Genomic DNA, 24,289 nt, shown 5'->3' with positions numbered 1-24,289 from the left:
TCAGGACACGACCACGACACCTCAGCTCAGGACACGACACGACACCTCAGCTCAGGACACGACACACACCTCAGCTCAGGACACGACACGACTCAGCTCAGGACACGACACGACACCTCAGCTCAGGACCGCGACCACGACACCTCAGCTCAGGACTCACGACACCTCAGCTCAGGACACGACACGACACCTCAGCTCAGGACACGACCACGACACCTCAGCTCAGGACACGACCACGACACCTCAGCTCAGGACACGACACGACACCTCAGCTCAGGACACGACCACGACACCTCAGCTCAGGACACGACACGACACCTCAGCTCAGGACACGACTCAGGACACGACACCTCAGCTCAGGACACGACCGACGACACCTCAGCTCAGGACACGACCACGACACCTCAGCTCAGGACACGACGACACCTCAGCTCAGGACCGCGACACCACCTCAGCTCAGGACACGACCACGACACCTCAGCTCAGGACACGACACGACACCTCAGCTCAGGACACGACACGACACCTCAGCTCAGGACACGACACGACACCTCAGCTCAGGACACGACGACCTCAGCTCAGGACCGACACCTCAGCTCAGGACACGACACGACACCTCAGCTCAGGACACGACCACGACACCTCAGCTCAGGACACGACACGACACCTCAGCTCAGGACACGACCACGACACCTCAGCTCAGGACCGACGACACCTCAGCTCAGGACACGACACACCTCAGCTCAGGACCGACGACACCTCAGCTCAGGACACGACACGACACCTCAGCTCAGGACACGACCACGACACCTCAGCTCAGGACACGACCACGACACCTCAGCTCAGGACACGACCACGACACCTCAGCTCAGGACACGACCTTCGACACCTCAGCTCAGGACCGACCACGACACCTCAGCTCAGGACACGACCACGACACCTCAGCTCAGGACACGACACGACACCTCAGCTCAGGACACGACCACGACACCTCAGCTCAGGACCCTCAGCTCACGACACCTCAGCTCAGGACACGACCACGACACCTCAGCTCAGGACACGACACACACTCAGCTCAGACACCTCAGCTCAGGACACGACCACGACACCTCAGCTCAGGACAACACGACCTCAGCTCAGGACACCTCACACCTCAGCTCAGGACCGGACACCTCAGCTCAGGACCACGACCCTCAGCTCAGACACTCAGCTCAGCTCAGGACACGACCAACACCTCAGCTCAGGACACGACACACCTCAGCTCAGGACACGACCACGACACCTCAGCTCAGGACACGACACGACACCTCAGCTCAGGACACGACACACCTCAGCTCAGGACCGACACCTCAGACCACACACCTCAGCTCAGGACACGACCACGACACCTCAGCTCAGCTCAGGACCGCGACACCTCAGCTCAGGACTTCAGCTCAGGACAGGACCGCGACCACGACACTTCAGCTCAGGACCGCGACCACGACCGACACCTCAGCTCAGGACACGACCACGACACTTCAGCTCAGGACACGACCGCGACACTTCAGCTCAGGACCACGACCACGACACACTTCAGCTCAGGACCGCGACCGACCACGACACTTCAGCTCAGGACACGACCGCGACACGACACTTCAGCTCAGGACCGCGACCACGACACTTCAGCTCAGGACACGACCACGACACCTCAGCTCAGGACACGACGACACACTCAGCTCAGGACCGACCACGACACCTCAGCTCAGGACCGCGACCGCGACACTTCAGCTCAGGACACGACCACGACACGACACTTCAGCTCAGGACACGACCACGACACCTCAGCTCAGGACACGACACGACACTTCAGCTCAGGACACGACCACGACACCTCAGCTCAGGACCGACCACGACACCTCAGCTCAGGACACGACCACGACACGACACCTCAGCTCAGGACACGACCGACACCTCAGCTCAGGACACGACACGACACCTCAGCTCAGGACACGACACGACACCTCAGCTCAGGACACGACCACGACACCTCAGCTCAGGACACGACCACGACACCTCAGCTCAGGACACCGACAGCTCAGGACACGACCGACACCTCAGCTCAGGACACGACACGACCTCAGCTCAGGACACGACACTCAGCTCAGGACACGACACGACACCTCAGCTCAGGACACGACACACCTCAGCTCAGGACACGACCACGACACCTCAGCTCAGGACACGACACGACACCTCAGCTCAGGACACGACACCTCAGCTCAGGACACGACACCTCAGCTCAGGACACGACACCTCAGCTCAGGACACGACACCTCAGCTCAGGACACGACACACTCAGCTCAGGACACAACACCTCAGCTCAGGACACAACACACCTCAGCTCAGGACACAACACCACCTCAGCTCAGGACACACACACCTCAGCTCAGGACACAACACCTCAGCTCAGGAAACAACACCACCTCAGCTCAGGACAACACAACACCTCAGCTCAGGAAACAACACAACACCTCAGCTCAGGAAACACACACACCTCAGCTCAGGACACGACACACCTCAGCTCAGGACACGACCACGACACCTCAGCTCAGGACACGACACGACCACGACACCTCAGCTCAGGACACGACGACACCTCAGCTCAGGACCACGACACCTCAGCTCAGGACACGACCACGACCACGACACCTCAGCTCAGGACACGACACGACACCTCAGCTCAGGACACGACACACCACTCAGCTCAGGACACGACCGACACTCAGCTCAGGACACGACCGACCACGACACCTCAGCTCAGGACACGACCACGACACCTCAGCTCAGGACACGACCACGACACCTCAGCTCAGGACACGACCACGACCACGACACCTCAGCTCAGGACACGACCACGACACCTCAGCTCAGGACCGCGACCACGACACCTCACCTCAGCTCAGGACCGCGACCACGACACCTCAGCTCAGGACCACGACCACCACGACACCACAGCTCAGCTCACGACCACGACACCTCAGGACACGACTCAGCTCAGGACCGCGACACCTCAGCTCAGGACACCTCAGGACAGGACACGACACCTCAGCTCACACGACCACGACACCTCAGCTCAGGACACGACACACCTCAGCTCAGGACACGACCGACCACGACACCTCAGCTCAGGACACGACCGACACCTCAGCTCAGGACCGACGACACCACCTCAGCTCAGGACCGACCACCACCTCAGCTCAGGACACGACCCCACGACACCTCAGCTCAGGACACGACACACCTCAGCTCAGGACACGACCACGACACCTCAGCTCAGGACACACGACACCTCAGCTCAGGACACGACACGACCACGACACCTCAGCTCAGGACACGACACGACACGACACCTCAGCTCAGGACACGACACGACACCTCAGCTCAGGACACGACCACGACACCTCAGCTCAGGACACGACCACGACACCTCAGCTCAGGACACGACCGACACCTCAGCTCAGGACACGACCACGACACCTCAGCTCAGGACACGACGACACCTCAGCTCAGGACACGACCACGACACCTCAGCTCAGGACACGAGCTCAGGACACGACGACACCTCAGCTCAGGACACGACCACGACACCTCAGCTCAGGACACGACACGACACCTCAGCTCAGGACACGACACGACACCTCAGCTCAGGACACGACACCTCCTCAGCTCAGGACCACGACACCTCAGCTCAGGACACGACACGACACCTCAGCTCAGGACACGACACCTCAGCTCAGGACACGACCACGACACCTCAGCTCAGGACACGACCACGACACCTCAGCTCAGGACACCACAGCTCAGGACCACGACCTCAGCGACACCTCAGCTCAGGACACGACCACGACACCTCAGCTCAGGACACGACACACTCAGCTCAGGACACGACACCTCAGCTCAGGACACGACACCTCAGCTCAGGACTCAGCTCAGGACACGACACGACACCTCAGCTCAGGACACGACGCTCACACCACCTCAGCTCAGGACACGACACCTCAGCTCACACGACACCTCAGCTCACACACCTCAGCTCAGGACACGACACGACACGACACCTCAGCTCAGGACCGACGACACCTCAGCTCAGGACACGACGACCACGACACCTCAGCTCAGGACACGACCACGACACCTCACCTCAGCTCACGACCACGACACACTCAGCTCAGGACACGACCACGACACCTCAGCTCAGGACACGACACGACACCTCAGCTCAGGACACGACGACACGACACCTCAGCTCAGGACACGACCGACCACGACACCTCAGCTCAGGACACGACCGACACGACACCTCAGCTCAGGACACGACCACGACACCTCAGCTCAGGACACGACCACGACACCTCAGCTCAGGACACGACCACGACACCTCCTCAGCTCAGGACACGACCCTCAGCGACACCTCAGCTCAGGACACGACGACCGACACCTCAGCTCAGGACACGACCACGACACCTCAGCTCACACGACACGACCACGACACCTCAGCTCAGGACCGACCACGACACCTCAGCTCAGGACACGACCCGACACCTCAGCTCAGGACACGACCACGACACCTCAGCTCAGGACACGACCACGACACCTCAGCTCAGGACACGACCACGACACCTCAGCTCAGGACACGACCACGACACCTCAGCTCAGGACACGACCACGACACCTCAGCTCAGGACCGACACGCTCACGACACTTCAGCTCAGGACCGCGACCACGACACCTCAGCTCAGGACCGCGACCGCGACACTTCAGCTCAGGACCCTCGACCGACGACACTTCAGCTCAGGACCGCGACCGACCACGACACTTCAGCTCAGGACCGCGCTCAGGACCGCGACACGACAGCTCAGCTCACGACGACCGCGACGACACTTCAGCTCAGGACCGCGACCGCGACCGCGACACTTCAGCTCAGGACCGACACGACCGACACCTTCAGCTCAGGACCGCGACCACGACACTTCAGCTCAGGACCGCGACCGCGACACTTCAGCTCAGGACCGCGACCGCGACACTTCAGCTCAGGACACGACCGACCACACACTTCAGCTCAGGACACGACGACACGACCACGACACTCAGCTCAGGACACGACACGACACACTCAGCTCAGGACACGACCACGACACTCAGCTCAGGACCGACGACACCTCAGCTCAGGACACGACACGACACCTCAGCTCAGGACACGACACGACACCTCAGCTCAGGACACGACACGACACCTCAGCTCAGGACACGACACGACACCACCTCAGCTCAGGACACGACACGACACACCTCAGCTCAGGACACGACCACGACACCTCAGCTCAGGACACGACACGACACACCTCAGCTCAGGACACGACACGACGACACCTCAGCTCAGGACACGACGACACCTCAGCTCAGGACCGACGACACCTCAGCTCAGGACACGACCACGACACCTCAGCTCAGGACACGACGACACCTCAGCTCAGGACACGACCACGACACCTCAGCTCAGGACTCACACCTCAGCTCAGGACCGCGACCACACCTCAGCTCAGGACACGACCGACGACACTCAGCTCAGGACACGACCACGACACCTCAGCTCAGGACACGACCGCGACACCTCAGCTCAGGACACGACGACACCTCAGCTCAGGACGACACCACCACCTCAGCTCAGGACACGACCACGACACCTCAGCTCAGGACACGACGACACCTCAGCTCAGGACACGACCGCGACACCTCAGCTCAGGACCGACGACACCTCAGCTCAGGACCGCGACCACGACACCTCAGCTCAGGACACGACCACGACCACGACACTTCAGCTCAGGACACGACCACGACACCTCAGCTCAGGACCGCGACCGCGACACGACACCTCAGCTCAGGACCGCGACCACGACACTTCAGCTCAGGACCGCGACCACGACACTCAGCTCAGGACACGACCACGACACTTCAGCTCAGGACACGACACGACACCTCAGCTCAGGACACGACCACGACACCTCAGCTCAGGACAGGACCGCGACACCACCTCAGCTCAGGACCGACGACCGACACCTCAGCTCAGGACCACGACCACGACACCTCAGCTCAGGACCGCGACCACGACACCTCAGCTCAGGACCCGACCGACACCTCAGCTCAGGACCGACGACGACACCTCAGCTCAGACCGCGACCACGACACCTCAGCTCAGGACCGCGACCGCGACGACACCTCAGCTCAGGACACGACACGACCACGACACCTCAGCTCAGGACACGACACGACTCAGCTCAGGACCGACGACACGACACCTCAGCTCAGGACGACACGACACCTCAGCTCAGGACACGACACGACACCTCAGCGACCACGACACCTCAGCTCAGGACACGACACCTCAGCTCAGGACACGACGACACCTCAGCTCAGGACCGACGACACCTCAGCTCAGGACACGACACGACACCTCAGCTCAGACCGCGACACGACACCTCAGCTCAGGACCGACGACACCTCAGCTCAGGACACGACCCTCACGACACCTCAGCTCAGGACACGACCACGACACCTCAGCTCAGGACCGACGACCACGACACCTCAGCTCAGGACACGACCGACACCTCAGCTCAGGACACGACCACGACACCTCAGCTCAGGACACGACCACGACACCTCAGCTCAGGACCACGACCACGACACCTCAGCTCAGGACACGACGACACCTCAGCTCAGGACACGACACCTCAGCTCAGGACACGACCGACCGACACCTCAGCTCAGGACAGGACACGACACCTCAGCTCAGGACCACGACACCTCAGCTCAGGACACGACCACCTCAGCTCAGGACACGACACCTCAGCTCACACGACACCTCAGCTCAGGACACGACACACCTCAGCTCAGGACACGACACCTCAGCTCAGGACACGACACGACACCTCAGCTCAGGACACGACACCTCAGCTCAGGACCACGACACCAGCTCAGCTCAGGACACGACCACGACACCTCAGCTCAGGACACGACCACGACACCTCAGCTCAGGACACGACCACGACACCTCAGCTCAGGACACGACCGACGACACCTCAGCTCAGGACACGACACCTCACTCAGGACCGACGACACCTCAGCTCAGGACCGACGACACCTCAGCTCAGGACCGCGACACCTCAGCTCAGACCACGACACCTCAGCTCAGGACACGACACCTCAGCTCAGGACCGACACCTCAGCTCAGGACCACGACACCTCAGCTCAGGACACGACGACACCTCAGCTCAGGACCACGACACCTCAGCTCAGGACCGACGACACCTCAGCTCAGGACACGACACGACACCTCAGCTCAGGACCACGACACCTCAGCTCAGGACACGACCACGACACCTCAGCTCAGGACACGACACGACACCTCAGCTCAGGACACGACACGCTCAGGACCGACGACACCTCAGCTCAGGACCGACGACCACGACACCACCTCAGCTCAGGACACGACCACGACACCTCAGCTCAGGACCGACCACGACACCTCACCTCAGCTCAGGACACGACGACACCTCAGCTCAGGACACGACCACGACACTTCAGCTCAGGACACGACACCACGACACCTCAGCTCAGGACACGACCACGACACCTCAGCTCAGGACCGACGACACCTCAGCTCAGGACACGACCACGACACCTCAGCTCAGGACACCACGACACCTCAGCTCAGGACCACGACCGCGACCACGACACCTCAGCTCAGGACACGACACGACACGACCACGACACCTCAGCTCAGCTCACGACCACGACACCTCAGCTCAGGACACGACCGACGACACCTCAGCTCAGGACACGACACGACCACGACACCTCAGCTCAGGACACACCTCAGCTCAGGACCACGACACCTCAGCTCAGGACACGACGACGACACCTCAGCTCAGGACCGACGACACCTCAGCTCAGACCACGACACCTCAGCTCAGGACACGACCACGACACCTCAGCTCAGGACACGACACGACACCTCAGCTCAGGACACGACCGACGACACCAGCTCAGGACACGACCACGACGACCTCAGCTCAGGACCGACGACACCTCAGCTCAGGACACGACCACAGCTCAGCTCAGGACCGACCACGACACGACTCAGCTCAGGACCGCGACTCAGGACGACACCTCAGCTCAGGACACGACCGCGACACCTCAGCTCAGGACACGACCACGACACCTCAGCTCAGGACACGACGACCGCGACACTTCAGCTCAGGACACGACCGCGACCACGACACTTCAGCTCAGGACACGACCACGACACCTCAGCTCAGGACACGACCACGACACCTCAGCTCAGGACCGCGACCCTCAGCGACCGCGACACTTCAGCTCAGGACCGCGACCGCGACCACGACACTTCAGCTCAGGACACGACGACCACGACACCTCAGCTCAGGACACGACACTTCAGCTCAGGACCGCGACCACGACCACGACACTTCAGCTCAGGACCGCGACCGACGACACTTCAGCTCAGGACCGCGACCGCGACCACGACACTTCAGCTCAGGACACGACACGACCACGACACTTCAGCTCAGGACCGCGACCGCGACCACGACACTTCAGCTCAGGACCGCGACCGCGACCTTCAGCTCAGACACTTCAGCTCAGGACACGACCGCGACCACGACACTTCAGCTCAGGACACGACCGCGACCACGACACTTCAGCTCAGGACACGACCACGACACTTCAGCTCAGGACACGCTCACACGACCGACACTTCAGCTCAGGACCGCGACCGCGACGACACTTCAGCTCAGGACACGACGACCACGACACTTCAGCTCAGGACACGACCACACCTCAGCTCAGGACCGCGACCACGACACTTCAGCTCAGGACACGACACCACGACACTTCAGCTCAGGACACGACCGGCGACACCTCAGCTCAGGACACGACGACACCTCAGCTCAGGACACGACACTTCAGCTCAGGACACGACACGACCGACACCTCAGCTCAGGACACGACACGACCACGACACCTCAGCTCAGGACACGACGACCACCTCAGCTCAGGACACGACCAGCTCAGGACACGACCGCGACCACGACACCTCAGCTCAGGACACGACACGACGACACCTCAGCTCAGGACACGACCACACGACACCTCAGCTCAGGACACGACCGACGACACCTCAGCTCAGGACCGCGACCACGACACCTCAGCTCAGGACACGACACTTCAGCTCAGGACACGGACACCTCAGCTCAGGACACGACCACGACACCTCAGCTCAGGACACGACACGACTCACACGACCACGACACTCAGCTCAGGACACGACGACACCTCAGCTCAGGACGACACCTCAGCTCAGGACCGCGACCGCGACACCTCAGCTCAGGACACGACCACGACACCTCAGCTCAGGACACACCTCAGCTCAGGACACGACCACGACACCTCAGCTCAGGACACGACCACGACACCACCTCAGCTCAGGACACGACACGACACCTCAGCTCAGGACACGACACGACGACACCTCAGCTCAGGACACAACACGACACCTCAGGACACGACACGACACCTCAGCTCAGGACACAACACGACACCTCAGCTCAGGACACGACACCTCAGCTCAGGACACGACACGACACCTCAGCTCAGGACACGACACGACACACGCAGTCTACGGTTCCGGGTTGGAGCGAGCGGTCGCATTCGCACTTCGCTCTGCAGGTTGTATAACTTTTTCATTACATTTCATTATAGTACAACGGTTGATTTGTCTAATCTTAGCAATTCTTCTTAGCTAGCTACATAGCCGTCCTTGTATCAGAGATAATTGCATAATTATCGTATTTCTCAGCCCTAACGTAGCCTTCACTGCTATTCGCCCAGGAGCTAGCAAGCGCTAGCTAGCACACAGATTAGCATCACTGTAGTGCTATTCACTCAACTGTACGACTTGATTAGTCTAGTGTTAGCTAGCTACATAGCTGTCTTTGTTTCAAGATAATTGTGTAGTTTAGTGTGTGTAGCCTTGGAGTGATTATCTTAATTCACTGAGGTTCGCTAGCCAGCTATTTGTCGTCCTTAACGTAGGAGACTCTGCTAGCCAACAGCTAACAGCTAACAGCTAGCCAACAACAACCACGCATTCCGCTTCGCTCCACAGTTAGTATCACATTTTCATTTCATTTCATTACAGTACAACGGTTTGATTTGTTTGATCGTAGCTAGCTACATAGCCGTCTTTGTTTCAAAGATAATTGTGTAGTCTAGAGCGATTTCCTAGGTTAGCTAGCCAGCTATTGTCGTTCTTTTAGCATCAGCGTCGTAAACAACACTGCTAGCTAGCCAGCTACCCCGATTAGCAGCACTGTAGAAACTATTACACTCAACGGAACGACTTGATTAGTGTAGTGTCAACAACGCAGCCACTGCCAGCTAGCCTACTTTAGCAGTACTGTATCATTTTAATCATTTTAGTCAATAAGACTCTTGCTACGTAAGCTTAACTTTCTGAACATTCGAGACGTGTAGTCCACTTGTCATTCAATCTCCTTGCATTAGCGTAGCCTTTTCTGTAGCCTGTCAACTATGTGTCTGTCTATCCCTGTTCTCTCCTCTGCACAGACCATACAAACGCTCCACACCGCGTGGCCGCGACCACCTAATCTGGTGGTCCCAGCGCGTCGACCCACGTGGAGTTCAGGTCTCCGGTAGCCTCTGGAACTGCCGATCTGCGGCCAACAAGGCAGAGTTCATCTCAGCCTATGCCTCCCTCCAGTCCCTTGACTTCTTGGCACTGACGGAAACATGGATCACCACAGATAACACTGCTACTCCTACTGCTCTCTCCTCGTCCGCCCACGTGTTCTCGCACACCCAGAGAGCTTCTGGTCAGCGGGGTGGTGGCACCGACCTCATCTCTCCCAAGTGGTCTTTCTCAGCTCCCCTTACCCATCTGTCTATCGCCTCCTTTGAATTCCATGCTGTCACAGTTACCAGCCCTTTCAAGCTTAACATCCTTATCATTTATCGCCCTCCAGGTTCCTCGAGAGTTCATCAATGAGCTTGATGCCTTGATAAGCTCCTTTCCTGAGGACGGCTCACCTCTCACAGTTCTGGGCGACTTTAGCCTCCCCACGACTACCTTTGACTCATTCCTCTCTGCCTCCTTCTTTCCACTCCTCTCCTCTTTTGACCTCACCCTCTCACCTTCCCCCTACTCACAAGGCAGGCAATACGCTTGACCTCATCTTTACTAGATGCTGTTCTTCCACTAACCTCATTGCAACTCCCCTCCAAGTCTCCGACCACTACCTTGTATCCTTTTCCCTCTCGCTCTCATCCAACACTTCCCACACTGCCCCTACATGGTATCGCGCCGTCCCAACCTTCCTCTCTCTCCCCCGCTACTCTCTCCTCTTCCATCCTATCATCTCTTCCCTCTGCTCAAACTTTCTCAACCTATCTCCTGATTCTGCCTCCTCAACCCTCCTCTCAGCTCCCTTACACATCCTTTGACTCCCTATGTCCCCTATCCTCCAGGCCGGCTCGGTCCTCCCTCCCGACCGTGGCTCGACGACTCCTTGCAGCTCACAGAACAGGGCTCCGGGCAGCCAGCGGAAATGGAGGAAAACTCGCTCCTGCGGACCTGGCATCCTTTCACTCCTCCTCTCTACATTTTCCTCCTCTGTCTCTGCAGCTAAAGCCACTTTCTACCATTCTAAATTCCAAGCATCTGCCTCTAACCCTAGGAAGCTCTTTGCCACCTTCTCCTCCCTCCTGAATCCTCCCCCTCCCTCTCTGCAGATGACTTCGTCAACCATTTTGAAAAGAAGGTCGACGACATCCGATCCTCAGCTAAGTCAAACGACACCGCTGGTTCTGCTCACACTGCCCTACCCTATGCTCTGACCTCTTTCTCCCCTCTCTCCAGATGAAACCTCAGCTCTTGTGACGACCGCCCAACAACCTGCCCGCTTGACCCTATCCCCTCCTCTCTTCTCCAGACCATTTCCGGAGACCTTCTCCTTACCTCACCTCGCTCATCAACTCATCCCTGACCGCTGGCTACGTCCCTCCGCTTCAAGAGAGCGAGAGTTGCACCCAGGAAAAACCTACACTCGATCCCTCCGATGTCAACAACTACAGACCAGTATCCCTTCTCTCTTTTCTCTCCAAAACTCTTGACGTGCCTCCTCCAGCTCTACCGCTATCTCTCTCAGAATGACCTTCTTGATCCAAATCAGCTCAGGTTTCAAGACTAGTCATTCAACTGAGACTGCTCTTCTCTGTATCACGGAGGCGCTCCGCACTGCTAAAGCTAACTCTCTCTCCTCTGCTCTCATCCTTCTAGACCTATCGGCTGCCTTCGATACTGTGAACCATCAGATCTCCTCTCCACCCTCTCCGAGTTGGGCATCTCCGGCACTTCACGCTCATTGCGTCCTACCTGACAGGTCGCTCCTACCAGGTGGCGTGGCGAGAATCTGTCTCCTCACCACGCGCTCTCACCACTGGTGTCCCCAGGGCTCTGTTCTAGGCCCTCTCTTATTCTCGGATACACCAAGTCACTTGGCTCTGTCATAACCTCACATGGTCTCTCCTATCATTGCTATGCAGACGACACACAATTAATCTTCTCCTTTCCCCCTTCTGATGACCAGGTGGCGACATCGCATCTCTGCATGTCTGGCAGACATACAGTGTGGATGACGGATCACCACCTCAAGCTGAACCTCAGCAAGACGGAGCTGCTCTTCCTCCCGGGAAGGACTGCCCGTTCCATGATCTCGCCATCACGGTTGACAACTCCATTGTGTCCTCCTCCCAGAGCGCTAAGAACCTTCAGCGTGATCCTGGACAACACCCTGACGTTCTCAACTAACATCAAGGCGGTGTCCCGTTCCTGTAGGTTCATGCTCTACAACATCCGCTCAGGTACGACCCTGCCTCACACAGGAAGCTCAGGTCCTAATCCAGGCACTTGTCATCTCCGTCTTGATTACTGCAACTCGCTGTTGGCTGGGCTCCCTGCCTGTGCCATTAAACCCCTACAACTCATCCAGAACGCCGCAGCCCGTCTGGTGTTCAACCTTCCCAAGTTCTCTCACGTCACCCCGCTCCTCCATCTCTCCACTGGCTTCCAGTTGAAGCTCAGCTCCGCTACAAGACCATGGTGCTTGCCTACGGAGCTGTGAGGGGAACGGCACCTCAGTACCTCCAGGCTCTGATCAGGCCCTACACCCAAACAAGGGCACTGCGTTCATCCACCTCTGGCCTGCTCGCCTCCCTACCACTGAGGAAGTACAGTTCCTCGCTCAGCCCAGTCAAAACTGTTCACCTCAGGCCCCCAATGGTGGAACAAACGCCCTCACGACGCCAGGACAGCGGAGTCAATCACCACCTTCCGGAGACACCTGAAACCCCACCTCTTCAAGGAATACCTAGGATAGGGTAAGTAAGGGTAAGTAATCCTTCTCACCCCCCCCCCCCAAAAAAAAGATTTAGATGCAAGTGGCTGTTCCACTGGATGTCATAAGGTGTATGCACCAATTTGTAAGTCGCTCTGGATAAGAGCGTCTGCTAAATGACTTAAATGTAAAATGTAAAATGACACGACGACACCTCAGCTCAGGACACGACACGACGACACCTCAGCTCAGGACACGACACGACACGACGACACCTCAGCTCAGGACACGACACGACGACACCTCAGCTCAGCTCAGGACACGACACGACGACACCTCAGCTCAGGACACGACACGACACTTCACCTCAGGACACGACACGACACCTCAGGACACGACACGACACCTCAGGACACGACCACGACACCTCAGGACACGACACGACACCTCAGGACACGACACGACAGGACACGACACGACACCTCAGGACACGACACGACACCTCAGGACACGACACGACACCTCAGGACACGACACGACACCTCAGGACACGACACCTCACGACACCTCAGGACCACGACACGACACCTCAGGACACGACACGACACCTCAGGACACGACCGCGACACCTCCTCAGGACACGACACGACACCTCAGGACACGACACGACACCTCAGCTCAGGACACACGACACCTCAGCTCAGGACACGACACCTCAGCTCAGGACACGACACCTCAGCTCAGGACACGACACGACACCTCAGCTCAGGACACGACACGACACCTCAGCTCAGGACACGACACGACACCTCAGCTCAGGACACGACACGACACCTCAGCTCAGGACACGACCACGACACCTCAGCTCAGGACACGACCACGACACCTCAGCTCAGGACACGACCACGACACCTCAGCTCAGGACACGACCGACACCTCAGCTCAGGACACGACCACGACACCTCAGCTCAGGACACGACCGCGACCACGACACCTCAGCTCAGGACACGACACGACACGACACCTCAGCTCAGGACACGACACGACACGACACCTCAGCTCAGGACACGACACGACACGACACCTCAGCTCAGGACACGACACGACACGACACCTCAGCTCAGGACACGACACGACACGACACCTCAGCTCAGGACACGACTCAGGACGACCACGACACCTCAGCTCAGGACACGACACGACCACGACACCTCAGCTCAGGACACGACACGACGACACCTCAGCTCACGACACGACACGACCACGACACCTCAGCTCACGACACGCGACGACACGACACCTCAGCTCACGACACCTCGACTCACGACACGACACCTCAGCTCACGACACGACCACGACACCTCAGCTCACGACACGACACCTCAGCTCAGGACCACGACCACGACACCTCAGCTCACGACACGACCACGACACCTCAGCTCACGACACGACCACGACACCTCAGCTCACGACCGCGACCACGACACCTCAGCTCAGGACACGACCACGACACCTCAGCTCAGGACACGACACCTCAGCTCACGACCGACCACGACACCTCAGCTCACGACCACGACACCTCAGCTCACGACCACGACACCTCAGCTCACGACACGACACCTCAGCTCACGACCGCGACGACACCTCAGCTCAGGACACGACACCTCAGCTCACGACGACACGACACCTCAGCTCAGGACACGACGACTCAGCTCACGACCGACACGACACCTCAGCTCACGACACGACACCTCAGCTCACGACACGACACCTCAGCTCACGACACGACACCTCAGCTCACGACGACACGACACCTCAGCTCACGACACGACACCTCAGCTCAGGACACGACACCTCGCTCACGACCGACACCTCAGCTCAGGACACGACACGACACCTCAGCTCACGACACGACACCTCAGCTCACGACCACGACACCTCAGCTCAGGACACGACACCTCAGCTCACGACACGACACCTCAGCTCACGACCACGACACCTCAGCTCAGGACGACACGACACCTCAGCTCAGGACGACACGACACCTCAGCTCACGACACGACACCTCAGCTCACGACACACCTCAGCTCACGACACGACACCTCAGCTCACGACACGACACCTCAGCTCACGACCGACGACACCTCAGCTCACGACACGACACCTCAGCTCACGACACACGACACCTCAGCTCACACGACACCTCAGCTCACGACACGACACCTCAGCTCACGACACGACACCTCAGCTCACGACCACGACACCTCAGCTCACGACCACGACACCTCAGCTCACGACCACGACACCTCAGCTCACGACACGACGACACCTCAGCTCACGACACGACACCTCAGCTCACGACACGACACCTCAGCTCACGACACACCTCAGCTCAGGACGACCACGACACCTCAGCTCACGACGACGACACCTCAGCTCACGACACGACACGACACCTCAGCTCACGACCGACCCGACACCTCAGCTCACGACACGACACCTCAGCTCACGACACGACACGACACCTCAGCTCAGGACCGCGACACGACACCTCAGCTCACGACACGACACGACACCTCAGCTCACGACACGACACACCTCAGCTCACGACACGACACGACACCTCAGCTCACGACACGACACCTCAGCTCAGGACCACGACACCTCAGCTCAGGACACGACCACGACACCTCAGCTCAGGACACGACCACGACACCTCAGCTCAGGACACGACACGACACCTCAGCTCAGGACACGACACGACACCTCAGCTCAGGACACGACCACGACACCTCAGCTCAGGACACGACACGACACCTCAGCTCAGGACACGACACGACACCTCAGCTCAGGACACGACACCTCAGCTCAGCACACGACACGACACCTCAGCTCAGGACACGACACGACACCTCAGCTCAGGACACGACACGACACCTCAGCTCAGGACACGACACGACACCTCAGCTCAGGACACGACCACGACACCTCAGCTCAGGACACGACCACGACACCTCAGCTCAGGACACGACCACGACACCTCAGCTCAGGACACGACGACGACACCTCAGCTCAGGACACGACCACGACACCTCAGCTCAGGACACGACCACGACACCTCAGCTCAGGACACGACCACGACACCTCAGCTCAGGACACGACACGACACCTCAGCTCAGGACACGACACGACACCTCAGCTCAGGACACGACGACACCTCAGCTCAGGACACGACACGACACCTCAGCTCAGGACACGACACCTCAGCTCAGGACACGACACGACACCTCAGGACACGACACCTCAGGACACCTCACCTCAGGACACGACACGACACCTCAGGACACGACACGACACCTCAGGACACGACACGACACCTCAGCTCAGGACACGACACCTCAGCTCAGGACACGACACGACACCTCACACGACTCGACACCTCAGGACAGGACACGACACGACACCTCAGCTCAGGACACGACACGACACGACATCAGCTCACGACACGACACCTCAGCTCACGACACGACACCTCAGCTCACGACACGACACGACACCTCAGCTCACGACACGACACCTCAGCTCACGACACGACACCTCAGGACACGACACCTCAGGACACGACACCTCAGGACACGACACCTCAGGACACGACACTTCAGCTCAGGACACGACACGACAGTTCAGCTCAGGACACGACACGACACCTCAGCTCAGGACACGACACGACACCTCAGGACACGACACGACACCTCAGCTCAGGACACGACACCTCAGCTCAGGACACGACGACACCTCAGCTCAGCTCAGCTCAAGACACGACACCTCAGCTCAGCTCAGCTCAAGACACGACACCTCAGCTCACGACACGACACCTCAGCTCACGACACGACACGACACCTCAGCTCACGACACGACACCTCAGCTCACGACACGACACCTCAGCTCACGACACGACACGACACCTCAGGACACGACACTTCAGCTCAGGACACGACACGACACCTCAGGACACGACACTTCAGCTCAGGACACGACACGACACCTCAGCTCAGGACACGACACGACACCTCAGCTCAGGACACGACACGACACCTCAGCTCAGGACACGACACGACACCTCAGCTCAGCTCAGCTCAAGACACGACACGACACCTCAGCTCACGACACGACACGACACCTCAGCTCAGGACACGACACGACACGACACTTCAGCTCAGGACACGACACGACACGACACTTCAGCTCAGGACACGACACGACACGACACTTCAGCTCAGGACACGACACGACACGACACTTCAGCTCAGGACACGACACGACACTTCAGCTCAGGACACGACACGACACTTCAGCTCAGGACACGACACGACACTTCAGCTCAGGACACGACACGACACGACACTTCAGCTCAGGACACGACACGACACTTCAGCTCAGGGACACGACACGACACTTCAGCTCAGGACACGACACTTCAGCTCAGGACACGACACTTCAGCTCAGGACCGCGACACTTCAGCTCAGGACACGACACGACACTTCAGCTCAGGACACGACACGACACGACACTTCAGCTCAGGACACGACATCGACCACGACACTTCAGCTCAGGACACGACACGACCTCGACACCTCAGCTCAGGACACGACACGACACTTCAGCTCAGGACACGACACTTCAGGACACGACACGACACTTCAGCTCAGGACACGACACGACACTTCAGCTCAGGACACGACACGACACGACACTTCAGCTCAGGACACGACACGACACTTCAGCTCAGGACACGACACGACACTTCAGCTCAGGACACGACACGACACGACACTTCAGCTCAGGACCGCGACACGACACGACACTTCAGCTCAGGACACGACCACGACACTTCAGCTCAGGACACCACGACACTTCAGCTCAGGACACGACCACGACACTTCAGCTCAGGACACGACCACGACACTTCAGCTCAGGACACGACACGACACTTCAGCTCAGGACACGACACTTCAGGACACGACACGACACTTCAGCTCAGGACACGACACGACACTTCAGCTCAGGACACGACACGACACTTCAGCTCAGGACACGACACGACACGACAGCTCAGGACACGACACGACACTTCAGCTCAGGACGACACGACACGACACTTCAGCTCAGGACACGACACGACACTTCAGCTCACGACACGACCACGACACTTCAGCTCACGACACGACACGACACTTCAGCTCACGACACGACACGACCACGACACTTCAGCTCCGCGACACGACACGACACTTCAGCTCACGACACGACACGACACTTCAGCTCCGCGACACGACACGACACTTCAGCTCACGACGACACGACACTTCAGCTCACGACACGACCACGACACTTCAGCTCAGGACCGCGACCGACACGACACTTCAGCTCACGACACGACACGACACTTCAGCTCAGGACACGACACGACACGACACTTCAGCTCAGGACACGACACTTCAGCTCACGACGCGACACTTCAGCTCACGACACTTCAGCTCACGACACTTCAGCTCACGACACTTCAGCGACACTTCAGCTCGGGACACGACGCGACACTTCAGCTCGCGACACGACGCGACACTTCAGCTCGCGACACGACGCGACACTTCAGCTCGCGACACGACGCGACACTTCAGCTCGCGACACGACGCGACACTTCAGCTCAGGACACGACACGACGACACTTCAGCTCAGGACACGACACGACACGACACTTCAGCTCAGGACACGACACGACACGACACTTCAGCTCACGACACTTCAGCTCACGACACGACACTTCAGCTCACGACACTTCAGCTCACGACACGACACTTCAGCTCACGACACGACACTTCAGCTCACGACACGACACGACACTTCAGCTCAGGACACGACACGACACTTCAGCTCAGGACACGACACGACACGACACTTCAGCTCAGGACACGACACGACACTTCAGCTCGCGACACGACGCGACACTTCAGCTCGCGACACGACGCGACACTTCAGCTCGCGACACGACGCGACACTTCAGCTCGCGACACGACGCGACACTTCAGCTCGCGACACGACGCGACACTTCAGCTCGCGACACGACGCGACACTTCAGCTCGCGACACGACGCGACACTTCAGCTCGCGACACGACACGACACGACACTTCAGCTCAGGACACGACACGACGACACTTCAGCTCAGGACACGACACGACACTTCAGCTCAGCACGACACGACACTTCAGCTCAGGACACGACACGACACTTCAGCTCAGGACACGACGCGACACTTCAGCTCAGACACGACACGACACTTCAGCTCAGGACACGACACGACACTTCAGCTCGCGACACGACACGACACTTCAGCTCAGGGACACGACACTTCAGCTCACGACACGACACGACACGACGCGACACTTCAGCTCACGACACGACACTTCAGCTCACGACACCACGCGACACTTCAGCTCACGACACCACGCGACACTTCAGCTCACGACACCACGCGACACTTCAGCTCACGACACCACGCGACACTTCAGCTCACGACACCACGCGACACTTCAGCTCACGACACCACGCGACACTTCAGCTCACGACACCACGCGACACTTCAGCTCACGACACCACGCGACACTTCAGCTCACGACACCACGCGACACTTCAGCTCACGACACCACGCGACACTTCAGCTCACGACACCACGCGACACTTCAGCTCACGACACCACGCGACACTTCAGCTCACGACGCCACGCGACGCTTCAGCTCACGACGCCACGCGACGCTTCAGCTCACGACGCCACGCGACGCTTCAGCTCACGACGCCACGCGACGCTTCAGCTCACGACGCCACGCGACGCTTCAGCTCACGACGCCACGCGACGCTTCAGCTCACGACGCCACGCGACGCTTCAGCTCACGACGCGACGCTTCAGCTCACGACGCGACGCGACGCTTCAGCTCACGACGCGACGCGACGCTTCAGCTCACGACGCGACGCGACGCTTCAGCTCACGACGCGACGCGACGCTTCAGCTCACGACGCGACACGACACTTCAGCTCAGCTCAGGACACGACACGACACGACACTTCAGCTCAGCTCAGGACACGACACTCAGACACGACACTTCAGCTCAGCTCAAGACACGACACGACACGACACTTCAGCTCAGCTCAGGACACGACACGACACTTCAGCTCAGCTCAAGACACGACACGACACTTCAGCTCAGCTCAGGACACGACACGACACTTCAGCTCAGCTCAGGACACGACACGACACTTCAGCTCAGCTCAGGACACGACACGACACGACACTTCAGCTCAGCTCAGCTCAGACACGACAGACACGACACTTCAGCTCAGCTCAGCTCAGGACACGACACGACACGACACTTCAGCTCAGCTCAGCTCAGGACACGACACGACACTTCAGCTCAGCTCAGGACACGACACGACACGACACTTCAGCTCAGCTCAGGACACGACACGACACTTCAGCTCAGGACACGACACGACACTTCAGCTCAGGACACGACACGACACTTCAGCTCAGGACACGACACGACACTTCAGCTCAGGACACGACACGACACTTCAGCTCAGGACACGACACGACACGACACTTCAGCTCAGGACACGACACGACACTTCAGCTCAGCTCAGGACACGACACGACACTTCAGCTCAGCTCAGGACACGACACGACACTTCAGCTCAGCTCAGGACACGACACGACACTTCAGCTCAGCTCAGGACACGACACGACACTTCAGCTCAGCTCAGGACACGACACGACACTTCAGCTCAGGACACGACACGACACTTCAGCTCAGCTCAGGACACGACACGACACTTCAGCTCAGCTCAGGACACGACACTTCAGCTCAGCTCAGGACACGACACGACACTTCAGCTCAGGACACGACACGACACTTCAGCTCAGGACACGACACGACACTTCAGCTCAGGACACGACACGACACTTCAGCTCAGGACACGACACGACACGACACTTCAGCTCAGCTCAGGACACGACACGACACTTCAGCTCAGCTCAGGACACGACACTTCAGCTCAGCTCAGGACACGACACGACACGACACTTCAGCTCAGCTCAGGACACGACACGACACTTCAGCTCAGCTCAGGACACGACACGACACTTCAGCTCAGCTCAGGACACGACAGGACACTTCAGCTCAGGACACGACACGACACGACACTTCAGCTCAGGACACGACACGACACTTCAGCTCAGGACACGACACGACACTTCAGCTCAGGACACGACACGACACTTCAGCTCAGGACACGACACGACACTTCAGCTCAGGACACGACACGACACTTCAGCTCAGGACACGACACGACACTTCAGCTCAGGACACGACACGACACTTCAGCTCAGGACACGACACGACACTTCAGCTCAGGACACGACACTTCAGCTCAGCTCAGGACACGACACGACACTTCAGCTCAGCTCAGGACACGACACGACGACACTTCAGCTCAGCTCAGCTCAGGACACGACACGACACGACGACACTTCAGCTCAGCTCAGGACACGACACGACACGACGACACTTCAGCTCAGGACACGACAGGACACTTCAGCTCAGCTCAGGACACGACAGGACACTTCAGCTCAGCACACGACACGACACGACACTTCAGCTCAGGACACGACACGACACGACACTTCAGCTCAGGACACGACACGACACGACACTTCAGCTCAGGACACGACACGACACGACACTTCAGCTCAGGACACGACACGACACGACACTTCAGCTCAGGACACGACACGACACTTCAGCTCAGGACACGACACGACACTTCAGCTCAGGACACGACACGACACTTCAGCTCAGGACACGACACGACACTTCAGCTCAGGACACGACGACACTTCAGCTCAGGACACGACACGACACTTCAGCTCAGCTCAGGGACACGACACGACACGACACTTCAGCTCAGCTCAGGACACGACACGACACGACACTTCAGCTCAGCTCAGGACACGACACGACACGACACTTCAGCTCAGGACACGACACGACACGACACTTCAGCTCACGACACGACACGACACTTCAGCTCACGACACGTCAGCTCACGACACGACACTTCAGCTCACGACACGACACGACACTTCAGCTCACGACACGACACGACACTTCAGCTCACGACACGACACGACACTTCAGCTCACGACACGACACGACACTTCAGCTCACGACACGACACGACACTTCAGCTCACGACACGACACGACACTTCAGCTCACGACACGACACGACACTTCAGCTCACGACACGACACGACACTTCAGCTCACGACACTTCAGCTCACGACACTTCAGCTCACGACACTTCAGCTCACGACACTTCAGCTCACGACACTTCAGCTCACGACACGACGACACTTCAGCTCACGACACGACACGACACTTCAGCTCACGACACGACACGGCACTTCAGCTCACGACACGACACGACACTTCAGCTCACGACACGACACGACACTTCAGCTCACGACACGACACGACACTTCAGCTCACGACACGACACGACACTTCAGCTCACGACACGACACGACACTTCAGCTCACGACACGACACGGCACTTCAGCTCACGACACGACACGACACTTCAGCTCACGACACGACACGACACTTCAGCTCACGACACGACACGACACTTCAGCTCACGACACGACACGACACTTCAGCTCACGACACGACACGACACTTCAGCTCAGGACACGACACGACACGACACTTCAGCTCAGGACACGACGCGACACTTCAGCTCAGGACACGACGCGACACTTCAGCTCAGGACACGACGCGACACTTCAGCTCAGGACACGACGCGACACTTCAGCTCAGGACACGACGCGACACTTCAGCTCAGGACACGACGCGACACTTCAGCTCAGGACACGACGCGACACTTCAGCTCAGGACACGACGCGACACTTCAGCTCAGGACACGACGCGACACTTCAGCTCAGGACACGACGCGACACTTCAGCTCAGGACACGACACGACACTTCAGCTCAGGACACGACGCGACACTTCAGCTCAGGACACGACGCGACACTTCAGCTCAGGACACGACACGACACTTCAGCTCAGGACACGACACGACACTTCAGCTCAGGACACGACGCGACACTTCAGCTCAGGACACGACGCGACACTTCAGCTCAGGACACGACGCGACACTTCAGCTCAGGACACGACGCGACACTTCAGCTCAGGACACGACGCGACACTTCAGCTCAGGACACGACGCGACACTTCAGCTCAGGACACGACACGACACTTCAGCTCAGGACACGACACGACACTTCAGCTCAGGACACGACACGACACTTCAGCTCAGGACACGACACGACACTTCAGCTCAGGACACGACACGACACTTCAGCTCAGGACACGACACGACACTTCAGCTCAGGACACGACACGACACTTCAGCTCAGGACACGACACGACACGACACTTCAGCTCAGCTCAGGACACGACACGACACGACACTTCAGCTCAGCTCAGGACACGACACGACACGACACTTCAGCTCAGGACACGACACGACACAACACTTCAGCTCAGGACACGACACGACACTTCAGCTCAGCTCAGGACACGACACGACACGACACAACACTTCAGCTCAGGACACGACACGACACAACACTTCAGCTCAGCTCAGGACACGACAGGACACTTCAGCTCAGGACACGACACGACACGACACTTCAGCTCAGGACACGAC

The 24,289-nt window shown here is 58.7% G+C and overlaps 1 long non-coding RNA gene across 1 annotated transcript; it reads right to left on the bottom strand.

Moving 5' to 3' along the window:
• Nucleotides 1-5,380: 5,380 nt before the first annotated feature.
• Nucleotides 5,381-22,132, bottom strand: LOC127918049 (uncharacterized). Its single transcript, XR_008098550.1, has 3 exons — nt 22,085-22,132; nt 13,681-13,741; nt 5,381-5,432 (listed from the first exon to the last, which is right to left on the bottom strand). It is a non-coding gene; the product is annotated as an uncharacterized LOC127918049 (long non-coding RNA).
• Between the last annotated feature and the right edge of the window lie 2,157 nt (nt 22,133-24,289).

This window comes from Oncorhynchus keta, unplaced genomic scaffold (assembly GCF_023373465.1).
Source record: "Oncorhynchus keta strain PuntledgeMale-10-30-2019 unplaced genomic scaffold, Oket_V2 Un_contig_12907_pilon_pilon, whole genome shotgun sequence".
NCBI classification, from domain to species: domain Eukaryota; kingdom Metazoa; phylum Chordata; class Actinopteri; order Salmoniformes; family Salmonidae; genus Oncorhynchus; species Oncorhynchus keta.
This window is presented reverse-complemented; position numbering and strand designations above follow the sequence as displayed.